General features: G+C 39.8%; 1 long non-coding RNA gene across 1 annotated transcript; it reads right to left on the bottom strand.

Moving 5' to 3' along the window:
• Positions 1–415: 415 nt before the first annotated feature.
• LOC149996568 (uncharacterized) lies at positions 416–3,667 on the bottom strand. The gene is made up of 3 exons (XR_016507427.1): positions 3,602–3,667; positions 3,407–3,494; positions 416–544 (listed from the first exon to the last, which is right to left on the bottom strand). It is a non-coding gene; the product is annotated as an uncharacterized LOC149996568 (long non-coding RNA).
• Between the last annotated feature and the right edge of the window lie 7,223 nt (positions 3,668–10,890).

Genomic DNA, 10,890 nt, shown 5'->3' with positions numbered 1-10,890 from the left:
GCTAGCTAGTCCAGCCGGGAGAAATCTAGTTGGTGGTCCCATCAACTCAGAAACCAACGTTTATATTTGTTCGATAAATTGTAGCCATAGAGTCAAGGAGGAAAAAATGCACCCCTATAAAATCTATTTCTGAAAACTGAACCCCAAATTGATGGGGACAATCAAAGAGGTGGAGGAAACATGCTTGGAAAAAAACTCTCCATATTCTCTGTATATTTATGTTTTACAAATGTTTTCTAAGAATTCTGAATTGGTTTGCTGGGGAGATAAAAACCTGAAGATTAGCTTTTAATCAGCAAATGTGTTTTGTGTCTCCAACATGCCCAAGGAAAAGGAGTTTTCCTCAAGTTTTTAACTTTCTTCTTGAGCTGCCTCCTGGAAGGGTGTCTCGCTGGCGGGGCCTCCTCTCCGTCCCCTTTTCCCGCTGCAGACTTCCAGCCCTGACATCTTCGTCCTCTTGAAACACCCCCACACCTCAGGACAAATGTTCCAAATAAGCTCATGAGGACTTCTGCTCAGTTTCTTCCCACGACTGAGACCATTTCTGTGCCGGAAAACACAAAGCGCCTGGTAAGTTCAGCGGGCATCTGAAATCAGTGATGGGTCTGACATCGGGGCCCAGAACGGGGTCCCCTCACACTCTCAGGGTACCGACTCAGGTGAGGGTGTCTCCCTACAATCGGCGTGCCTTTGTCATTAGAGCACCGGGGCTTTGGGGGTGCTGGATGAAACTGTGCTAAAGTCTCAGGAGCTCTGACTCCCCGAAGCACTTGCTTTTCCATGACACATGTGTCCTGTCCCCTCCACAGCGTGAAGACACGCTTCTATGCATCTCAGTTTTGTTTGCTTCGCTTTGTTTTGGTCTACAGCCTTCCTCCGCAGGCTTCAGGTACACTGAGTCAAAGGACAACCTGAGGGCTGAGCCTTCAGAACCACACTTCCTGCCAGAATGGCCATGTCATTGGGAAGCATATTTCTATGGCCATTATCTCGGTTCCCTTAGGATGCATTAGTTTCCACACCTGCATGGAGATATGAGACCTGTGTGATTCCTGACAAGACACAGCAGTGTTTTGTGTGCAGGGATAGAATCACATGCATGATGCATGAACCATGTTCTTGAAAGAGAATGTTCAGTCTATAGGAGAAGAGAACATATGTAACATAAGACAGTGGCACAAATTGAGATCCATGCCTGCCACACAAGTAGTCATGGAAAGTATTGACACAAATATGGACTAGAAGGTATGATCATGCCCCGTGGTGTGGACGTGGTGGCTTATTTCCAGTGTGTTCAAGGGAGAAAGGCTTAGTGTGTTCTAAGGAGGGTCCGAGCAGGTGGCCCTGGGGGTGAGAACTTCTGCTCGGTTCTCTCTCTCTCTTGCCCCTTCCTGTCTCTTCCTCACTGAGAAGCAGAGCACCGGAGTTTTCGTGGGCTCCATTTCACGAGCAGGAGTGGGTGCTTTCGCCTCAAGACAAGCCTACTGGCCTCCCACACCTTCTTTTTCCATCCCTGAGCCTTCCTGGTGTGGCTGGTTTTTGTCTCGGCCCTTTAGGTGTGTTAGAGAGCTCCGGCCTTTGTCGCCTGTGTGATGGGGGGCCCAGCTCCTCACCCAGTCATCTCGTCCTTTCTGGCATTCACCTGAGAAGTGTCCCCTGCTGTGCAGCCAATCCGGCAGCTACCCAGGGCCCCTGCGCAGCTGAACGGGAGTCTGGTCCACATACCCAACCGCAGCCCCCAGGACACAGACTAGGAAGCTTCACCTAAATATATGAACAACAAAAACAAGAACTTTGGACCAGTTTGGAATCTGTGATTCTGAGCTCCACATTTCAGGGAAAAATAAAAGGCCTCTCTAGTTTTGACTTTTGACCTTTTTTAGCTCAGTTGCCTGTAAATCTCACTGTGAGAAGGAATGTATAAATTCAGGAATGCATGAATAAGAGACTCTCTTGAGGTGATTGTCACTCAAAATGTATTTATGAACAAAATGCTGCCTTTTAAAAAAAGTAATTCCAAACAAAAATTAGAACTGAGCTTAAATGGCCTTAAACTTCTAGCAGCTTATAGAAATGCTTTTATATTATTTTAGTATTGATACACTCAAAACAGATGAATTAAGTTCCTTAAAGTTTTAAAAGGTGATTTTTCTTTCCTTATAACTCAGTAAATTTTAAGAAGAATAAGTATCTCAGTTAACAAGTGCTATATAGAATGTCTCAATTTTGTAAATTTGCCTTGGCCTTCAGCGTTGAAGAGGTTCAGATTATTCTAAACACTAACCCTGTTTTAAATTCAGGTTTATAAAGATCTGTTTAAAATACAAACTACTTTTTAATATTTTTAAAAATTATATCCGTTGGTCTAAGGAAACAATGTCTTTCCCACCAGAAAGTAAAAGCAGACATTAAGGACTCAATATCATTTTAAAAAAGTCTTTTCCCCCCAAATTTATCTACAGATTCAGTGCAATTCTAATTAAAAAACTTTTTTTCATATAATTTGAGAGATTGATACTGAAATATACATAGCAAAGGGCCAGGCAAGGCATGGACTTATTGTTGAATACCTCAAATCTTGTCGTAAAGCAAAGGTAATCAGGATAGCACAAGATTTGTCTGGAAATAGACACATAAGCCAAGGAAGCAGAATAGAAACTCCAGAAATAACCCCCAACACACACATAAATTTATAATGACTGGAGTGGGGCTTGAAGGTCAATAGAAAAGGAGGGACTATTTATAAGTGGTGCTGGCATATTTAGTTAGAAAGAAAATAATAGAAATTGCATTTCTAACTCACATTCTTTACACATATAACTTTAAAGTAGATTAAACAATTAAATGTTTCAGGGTAAACTACACGCTTTAAATGAGCATATAAGGAATATCTTAATTGCCTCAGCATAGGACATTAAAAACATATAAAAGAACTAGCCATTAAAAAAAGGCTGACGATAATGCTACATTAAAATAAAGAACTTCTGATCATCAAAAGAAACTATTAAAAAGTGAATGGGGAAGAATGTGTTTGCTAAACACAAAACCCAGGACAGTTTGGTATAAAAAGCATATAGAGTCCTTACGAATGAATTAAAAAGTGACAAATAATGTAACAATTGGCAAAGACATGAAAGGGAATTTCTCAGTAAAGTAAGCACAATTGATGCATAGCATGAAAACCCCGTCAACCTCATTAGCAATCAGAGAAACAGAAAGTAAAATTACAAGAAGACAGCTTTTCACATCCACCTGAGAGACGCACATTTCTGAGCAGTAGCACCCATCTCTGATTTAGGTTTCTGTGCCTCAGCGTTTTTATTCTGAGACAATGATAATTCCTTTCGCCCATGTTTTCCACAGTCTGGCTTGTTATTCTACATTCTTTTCAATTCTAATACCTTACCTTTTCCATTACTTCCTTTCTTCTCACCCTTATATCAGTTTCTAATGGATTTAGCAGGAAGCAGGCATTTCTGTTCAACTTGTGCGAACTTGTGAACACATAAAAGGAATGGAAATGGAAATGGAAATTTCAGGCCACCAGATGTCTCTATGCATAAACATAAATAATGTTGCCATAAAATTGACCCTGACCTACCTTTTAAGTAGAAAAACACTCTCTTTTAATCCAACGCAGATAATTATGGATGATTCATTTGCTACTAATTTGTTGAAAACTCAATTCAGAAAATCCTAAAAATACATATATTAAGCCTTATGTTAAGCTATGACATTCAACAGAAATCTGTTTATTTTGACACTCTTCTTCTAAGGAAATCTTTAGATGAGGTTTTCTAATCAGTGTGATGAGGATTTTGGAATTTGTGAAATCTAAGGCTCCTTCCAGCTCTAAAGTTCCAGTTCTGTGTTTTTACTATTGAAGATTGTTCACTCCTATAAAAACAGACCAAAGAGCCATTCTGAGTCTCTGTCTCTCTTCCCCATACCCTCTTGCTTCTGTGTCTCACTGGAGTCCTTTCTTTTCCTCTCCATTTCTTTCCCTCTGTCTCTCTTCTTTCAGTCCCTCATATTCTAATGCTTTCTCACTCATTCCATAATTTTTAAAAAATTAACCAACTGAGAAATTTCTATTAACTTTCTAAAAAGCAATCCTCCGCAATGTAAAAAGACGCCACCGGTAATACAGTTACAAATTTAACAAAATAAGTGTAACCCATATTTCTACTTCTAATGATGATGTTACACAATGAGAGGCTTTCTCTTGCAATGAATAAATGTTCAATCTTCCTGTTATCAGAAATTAGCTTCCCCAAGTCTTGCAGCCATTTTTAGGAATTTTCAAAGTGATCGCTCACACCCTGGTCTGTTGACAGGAGACCCAAACCTCCCTTCGCCCTTTACTTACGCTTCCGTTGCAGCTCGCCGAGAAGCCATCTGGGCAAGCTTCACCTCTCCTTTGCCCTTCTTGAGAAGGTCACTGCCCCTGCCAGATGCTGACTCCACAGATGCCGATGAAATCTCATCCTTGTGGCGACCAAGAATCTCCAGAGTTCAGGTAGAGGTAAGGAGAATAACTTCCTCTCTAACATATCCCATACTTCATTATCTGGGGAACGAGGCAGATCTGCTTCTGTGATCATTGCTGTTCTTCAAAAAAAAGAGCGTCCCCAGGTTCTGGTCCTCTCTGGGGTCACCTAAGGCTCACTTGCATTCAGGGCCATGTGGGGAACAGTTCCCTCCCATGAAGAAGGGAGAAAGCCTCCTGTTACCCTGCTAAATTCTGCCCCCAATTAGAACTTCTGATCTCTCTTCCCTTGTTCTCTTTCTCCCATGTATTTATCCTCCTAACATGTATTTCCAATTTAGAATTCTCCCTGACTCCCAGCCCCCAATCTTTCTAGTTAAAACCAATGGCTTCCATGCCTGGCAAAGATAGAAGCACACCTGGAAGAAGCTAGGGTAGGGGCCTCATTAAGTAAGTCATTAGATTAACCTGCCAGACCTGGAAATGGAACCTGATGAGTGAACTTGGTGGGGCATACTGATGGGTTATTTATGACCCTAAAGGAGAGAGAAACTTGCATTTGCTTTACTTCGAGGTCTAGTCCATATTATGTTCCCTTCTAGCGATCACAATTCTGTCTTTTATTTATCTACAAGAGTGCTGTAAAACATTTGAAAATTGCACAAAAATATAAGAGATAATATATAAATCACTTTGAAATCCCATCACAATGAGACAGCCACAGTTAAGATCTCAGCATCTTTACTTCATGTTTCTCTTATGAACATAGTGCAGCCACAGACTAATTTTACATAAATGGGATTGTATACTTTTTGTTTACACCTTGGAAATGTTCAACGTTGTTGTTTTTAGTGCCCCAACTTTATAAGTGCTGGTATTAATTTTTTCCCTCACATTGTTCACTGAGAGTTGCTTACTGGACATATTTCTTCCTCTTTCTCTCTCTGACTGCAGAATTTCCTTGAGAATAAGATGGTGTATCTACCACCTCACTACTTCCCCAACTCAGCTCGAATATCTCCATCCTTCCCTCAATGGCACCTTCTTCACACACATTCACATTCATCCTAATTTGGTGTTTGATATTCACATGAATTGTTTTATATGTCATCTATGTCTTTGTCCTTCAACAATATATAACACTTTTATATGTTTTTATCTTCGTGCAAATGGTCATACTTTATATGTTTTCCAGGAACCTCTCTTTTATTATTCAACATGGACATGAGTAACTACTTAATTCATTTTTGCTATGTTGTATTATATGCATATATATCAAAATATATTTATCTGTTAAGGGAAATTTATATTGTTCCCAGCTTTCTGTCATCTAAGTTGAGAGGTGGTATAAAATAGCAGTTTTGAACATGGGTTCCCGTGTCAGGTTGCATGAATTTAACGTATGGCAATCCACTTAGTCTCTAAACACCCTATTTATGCTGCTGATTATCCTTTCTTTCTTATTTAGTTTTTGTCTTTATACTTTTTCTCTCTCTACTGGACCCTTTCCATCAACATTTAAATCTAATTTTGTATTCGCCATTTTTTAAAAGGGTTTATTTTATTCTCGTTTGAGAGAGTGAGGGGAAGAGAGGCAGGGAAAGAGAAACACAGATGTGAAAGAGAAACACTGATCGGTTGCCTCTCACATGCCCGCCAATGGGAGATGGAACCTGCAAACCAGGCATGTCCCCTGACCAGGAATCCAGCTGATGACCTTTCAGTTACGGGACAATGTTCCAACTTACTGCGCCGCACTGGCCAGGGCTATATTTGCCATTCTTAAAAAATAAAAGCAAAACTGTTTCCTGAAACTGTTGTTTTCTTTCCATTTTTCAAAGCCAAATTTTTCAGAAGCGTTAGTTACAGTTTTCATCACCTCTTCCACTGCGGCTTACCACAGCCATCCACTTGACCAAAATTGCATTGGCCCAGGTCTCTGCCATCTCCACAGGCATCTGTGGGTCCTCATCTCCCCAGCCTCCCCCCAGCATTTCCTCTGCCTCAACAGCAGCACGTTTGGCTCCCCTCTTTCCTCTCCAGCCCCCCACCCTCCTCAATAGCCTTAGCCTGCTTCTGTCTCCCTCTTCACCCTCAAAGTTCCACATTTTCTTTTCTTTTCTAGACACGTGTCCTTAGGACATGCTGGACTCTTCCATATGCTGTTCCCCCTTTTCGGAATGCTTTTCCCTATTTCTTTCACATGGAAATACCTACTCAGCTTAAACACTACTTGCTCAGGAGGACTTCTCTGACCTCTAAGCCTAGTTAGGTCAACCTATTAGGCATTCTCTTTGTAGCAGTCATTGTCTATATATACATAGACAATTTTTATTCGTCGTCGTCATCGTCGTCGGCAGCCGTCCGTCTCGAGAGACGATGGTGTAGCTTCTTAAGAGTCTATCTGCACCGCCGAGAATGGCTGTGCAGTCCGACTCGGGAGTGACAGTGTCTCCTCCCGTGTTGAATCGACATCTTGCGATGACGCTGGAGTGTCCTCTCCAGTGGAGCTGAAGCTACAGAGCCTGGGCAGGGTGATATGGAGGGTCTGCTGTTGCCCATGCAGCAGACCCCCCCTCTCTTCGCAGCTGAAGGGTCCAAGGGAAAGATGGAGTCAATACAGCTTGGCTTCAGGTGCGCCGCAGGAGTTGCCGGTGTTGACTACAACGTCAAACCGCCTTAGGGACTCCGGCTCCGGATTTTCTGTCGGGGTTTACTCCCTTAGCCTTTCCCCTGAAGAGGTATGCCGCAAGGCAGCGGAGGTTTTTTGGAGTCAGAGTTTTCCTTCTCTGAGACAATTTTTATTATGTGTGTGTGTATATATATATATATATATATATATAGCCTACTATAATTTTGACAAAATAAATATTTACATAAGCATGTGTTGGATGATTAGTTCATGAATAAACTCTAAGCTCCATACCTCCAAAACTCTAAGCTGCCACACCTGCAAAATTAGCAGGTAGTTGACATAAAAATTGTTTTGTTAATGAAATACTTGGGTAAAAAAGTTCTAACATACAACCCGTGGAGCAAAATAAATTTGTCACTTACAAAGAAAGATCAGTGGGAGCTTTCCTTCGACTGAGAACATCCTTAGCTCTTGAAGGAACTGCATCTTGACTCCAGAGAGTATCCCACCAATATTGGTTTGATTTGCCTGTGGATCATATTGTTGACTTTTTCAAATATTCTAGTCTACTGACATATCTAAATGGAAACTTTCATTCTAAAACTGGCTTTATTTTCTTGTCAGTGCTGCTTTTCTTGAAAAAATGGGAAGTCACCTTCCCATTTTTTAAATAACAAAATATTTATAAGATCAAAACAAAAAGGAAATATCTAATTGGTAGAATATTTAATATAAGTTTTTATGTGCTATTGGTATTGGTGGCTTATATTCCTTTTTATTGTATGATGGGAAAACTCTATTCTGCTACCGCAGGGACTGTGAGCTTGAACTCTAGATACTACCGCAGCTTCCTGAGGGAACAGGCAGTCATACATTACACGGGTCATTTCCACGTGGGCTGACAAAACACCACTGAGACTATTCTTTAGGGAAATATTCAGCTCTGGGAAAGGATTATGTAACCTAGTAGTTTCACTTTTAAAAAAATTATACTTTATACATTTGTAAGAAATAAAAAAATATGTTCTTGCATGTAGTCATTAGATAAGGATCATAATCCTCATGGGTAATGTTTGATACTTAATACCAGATGCGTATTAACTCTGGTAAATGGCTTGTAAGACGTTATTATTAATTCTATGGGTAATGTAATAATATGATTTTTAAAACACGTAAGCAATGACAGCAAGATGAGAACAATGAAAATGCAGTATATGATCTTGAAGTAGAAGTTATAAATATGGATTTAAATGACAGATATACAGGCATTTTTATTCATTTTTGTATCCCTCTACCACTAATATAAATGTCAGAGGCTCCACATCCTAAATTATTATTACTGCTGTTTTTGTCGGCTTTCTGCTTGAAGAATTTGAAAACTCTGCTTCCAAGCACCAACCTCATGGTGGGTATGCTGTATTAATTGAGGTTGGGGGGCTGCCTATAATAAGTTATGGCTCCCCTGCACTTCCCTGTAGCCCAGATTCACATTTTATAAGGCTTAGGAAAACACTGTTGAGCAAATTCTTACACAGTTATTCAGCAGAAAGCATATCTAGAGTACTTCATAATATCAGCTTGTTATCTCTCTTGTCCTTTCTCTTCTTCCTCCCTTTCTCCCTCCCTCCTCTTTATCTATGTACTTATGTATCGATCTACATATCTATCATCTCTCTTTCTACCTGTCACCTATCTGTTTAATCTGTCCTCTGCCTTCCTCAATCTCTCCCTCCCTCCTAGCTCTCCCTAAATAGATTGTTCCCATTTTGATTACACATCTGCACAGCACCATAGGAAAGAATTTTCTGTGATACTGTCGACGTTCCAAGTCTGCCCTATCAATTCAGTCACCACTAGCCACACTTGAACTATTCAGCACTTAAAATGCAGCCAGTGTGACTGAGAAAGTGAATTTGAACTATTCAACTTTAATTAATTTGAGTTTATATTTAAATAGGCACGTATGGCTAGTGGCTAAGATACAAATAAGTACAAAATGCCACCTTGACCTTTGGAATATCACATTCTATAACACTTGTACTAATGACATTCTACACTGGATCTCAGGAGGTTTATTGAGCTGATAAGTATAATGTTCCTCATCACACATGAATTTAACAAACTAAAAATATAGTTAAAAAGCAGGCTAGAAAAGCAAATCTATATGTGCACACATTGAGATTCAAAGAAGCAAAAAAAAAAAATACATTACCAACAAACATATTAAACAACAAAATAGATTTTTAGTTCATACAATTATTTTTCCAGTGTTTTAGACCTTTCTCAAAATAACTTTATTGGCAGAGCTCAGACTGTGTTCTGGGCTGGGCTCTTTTACCACCTAACTGTGTGAAATTGAACAATCCGCGTTGACTGTTCTCCGTGAGCCTGTGTTCCCCACCCATAAACAAACGGTGGGGTCAATGATCTCTAAGCACCTACTGCCATGAAAGTGTGGAAACCAAGCTCTTCGCGATTAATCCCCCGACATCTTTAATTTACTACGTAGCTTGCTTGTATTTTAAATATTAATATCAAGATGTGGAGGAAGGACTTAAATTCTCTTCTGCCACGTTTTTAAGGCAGATGCTAAGTACAATCTCAGGTTGTGGAGAGAAAGGAAGAAACAGAAAGAGACGGAAGGAGAAGGCTAAACTAAAACTGTAATTAATTTTTAATTTTATTCAACTCCTTCTTCCTCTTTTTTGCCAGAAAGGCGGTTTTCAAGTACAACTGTGTGTGTTGAGAAAGCATAGTCTTTCATCACACAACTAAGATGTTCCAGACGGAGTCTGAGATCACCTGCCTTTATTGGTTCATAGAAGCTCTCTTTACAGCTCCTTCTGAAAAGATGATCTTTTGAGAATATGCTATGAGAATTTTTTTGAGTAGAATTTTTAAAGATTTCTTTGTAGACTGCCTATTTCTTGCTTGCTTAGAAAAAGTTTCAGAAATATTGAGGAACTGAAGTCTGGTGTGTTTAGAAAAGTCTACCTTATGTTTATTGATAAAGCAAGCCTGTGGCTCTGAGTTTGGGTAATCCACAACTTGTTTTTTTCTTATAATTTTGAATAATTGCTCTATTTAATTTTCTTTTTCTCAGCCATCAGCACCTCAAAGAATTTTTATTTATTCTCTACCAGCTTCTAGGAAGGATTTATGGTGAGCATTCAATACATTCAGTAATTGTGTTTTCATCCCTTTTGTAGATGAAAAGCCTGCTTTGATTGCTCTTGCACAGAAAAGATGTTTGATCAATTCTCTATTACAATAGATGAAAACAATTGAACAGGTAATTTAAGTCACCAAATGGACGAAAATTTGTTTTATTTTTTTACTTCAGAATATGCTTTAATATTTACCTTCGAAAGTAGGCATGATTGGGAATTAGCCATTCCATCTACATGATGAAGCAAATGCATGGAAGCGCTATCAGGAGGAGCAGGAATGATGCCTGGTTCAGATCGATCTCCCTGTTCCCAACACTCTACCATACCTCCGGATTCATTGATTCACTGCTGAAAATTGGATACCACCCTAATGAGAAACAGGAGCCTGGAGCAAAGTTTCCTTAGTTCTAAGCTGCTGGCTCAGGGCTTTCCTGGGAAGGAGAGGTGATTAACTTGTCCTGCTTTGGACCATGTCTCTTCCAGTTTCTCCTGGAAGAGAAAGATTTAATTACTCATGGCCGGCAGGAGTGCCAGTAGGATTCTGCATGTACACTACTTTGAAAGGCAATTGAAAAATCCCCTATGCCATAGTTAGT

Source organism: Furipterus horrens, unplaced genomic scaffold (assembly GCF_987537825.1).
Source record: "Furipterus horrens unplaced genomic scaffold, mFurHor1.1.pri manual_scaffold_12, whole genome shotgun sequence".
NCBI classification, from domain to species: domain Eukaryota; kingdom Metazoa; phylum Chordata; class Mammalia; order Chiroptera; family Furipteridae; genus Furipterus; species Furipterus horrens.
Note: the sequence above shows the minus strand (reverse complement) of the source record. Positions and strands in the feature narration are given on the sequence as shown.